We start from the raw sequence: 1,567 nt of genomic DNA, 5'->3' as shown, positions 1-1,567 counted from the left end.
TCGCTTATGTCAAAGCTTAATGGAGGTGCGTCTAGGCCCTGGGTACACGCTGGCCCACACCCTTGAGCCGTGGGTTTTTCTACGTCACACAAGTCAGCCGAGGTGGCTCTGAACTCCCTTGTTTTGCTCTCCGCCACCGACTTTGATGATGTTGGTTTCAGGAGTGGCAAAGGAATTGGAGGATACAAGTTTGTGTCCACTCTTAGCCATTTGCAGAGTTTCTTGACTGAGAAGTTAGTCTTCGATACTTTGGTCGGGCTTCACACGGCGACTCTTAGAGATGAATGGGAGAGACTTTAGTCTTCCAGGAGCAGGATCGTAGGCAATTCTGCTACTGTCCATTCTCGGGAACACAGATCCTTGTGGAGGCAAACAGTGGCTGTGTTGGGCTGCTCTAGGCTCCTCCCCCCTCATTCCCAAGCCCTTTTGTCCTCTTGCCAGAGTGTCAGCCAGCTGGGGAAGCCAAGCTAGGAATTGTGTGAGTAGGGGAGCTGGCAGGCCAGGCTGGCAGCTGGGGGTGGGGAGTCACAGCGCCGGGCAGGGCAGAGGTTCCTTCTGCCAGATAGCTGTGACTGAATGAATGAGTCACTTCCCCTACTGGGCAAGCGCTCCCCTGGCCTTTCCCTCAACTACGGAGGATATCCCTAGATCAGGAAGGACTCGGAGGGGAAGAAAATCAGAACAAAACAGAAACTGGCCCGAGATACCGAAAGGACACAGTTTATAACAGCCTGGCTCGGCGTTCTTGACCGCTTCCTCACTGTCATTCATCTCTGGTACATTCCCTCACCATTTCCGAACAGATGGACCTGGCCCCTGGCCCTAGAGGTGACCTTGGGTAACCGTACAGCCGGTTCCAGATCTTGTCTTCGTCTGTAGAACAGGTGAGATAGCAGCTTGGGCATGGTTTCATGCACAGTAAGAGAGACTATGGAGCAACAGGGATGGCTCTGGATAACTTAAAATCATCAGCTATCCCCAAAGAAAAGGAAAATGGAAGTTGTTGTCTCCCGGGCAACTTTTCCGGGTTGGGGGTCGAGGGTAAAGGATCCAGAAAGGTGTGGCCAGGGTGTGTCCGGGCGAGCAGGCCCTGGGTGCTGTCAGCTGAGCCCTCGGGCGGGGTAGAGGCTGGGTGGTGACTCCTGGGCGGGGCTGCGGATGACAGATCCCGGGAGGCGCGTGCTGTCGATCACCTAGGTTCTGCTTTCTGGTGGTTTCCCTCCTTTAAAAGGTCTGGCGCGCTCCCTCTCTGTCACCATCCTCTAGCGCCGCCGGCCGGGACTAAGCTGCGAGTCGGTCCGCTGTGCGGGCTTCTCTCTGGTTCTTCCTGCCTGTAGGTGAGGACTGGAGCTCCGGTCGACTCCTGCGATCGTAACTAAGACTCTAAAGGGAGAGGGCGCGGGGGAGGGGGGGGGTGGGCATGGTGAAAGTTGGCGGACCGCAGCTCTCTCGGAGCATCACTCCCTCGGGATGCTCTGCTACTTGTCCGCCCGTGACCTCTCTCAGCAGATGACAGTGCAGGAGCGTGCAGGTGTGTTTTTTTTTTTTTTTTTGGGGGGGGGGGGGG

General features: G+C 56.2%; 1 protein-coding gene across 3 annotated transcripts in view; it reads left to right on the top strand.

Moving 5' to 3' along the window:
* Positions 1-459: 459 nt before the first annotated feature.
* The window catches only part of Upp1 (uridine phosphorylase 1), a 19,264-nt gene continuing 18,156 nt past the window's right edge, over positions 460-1,567 (top strand). The window contains exons 1-3 of one of the 3 annotated variants that reach the window (XM_055624056.1): positions 460-478; positions 804-884; positions 1,232-1,337. The gene's annotated coding sequence lies outside the window, so the exon portion shown is untranslated. Of the gene's footprint in view, positions 479-614; positions 885-1,231; positions 1,338-1,567 lie in introns of those variants that run through there. The other 2 variants (XM_055624052.1, XM_055624053.1) reach the window with 2 other exon arrangements.

Source organism: Psammomys obesus, unplaced genomic scaffold (genome assembly GCF_907164565.1).
Source record: "Psammomys obesus unplaced genomic scaffold, mPsaObe1.curated_primary_1811, whole genome shotgun sequence".
In the NCBI taxonomy this organism is placed as follows: domain Eukaryota; kingdom Metazoa; phylum Chordata; class Mammalia; order Rodentia; family Muridae; genus Psammomys; species Psammomys obesus.
This window is presented reverse-complemented; position numbering and strand designations above follow the sequence as displayed.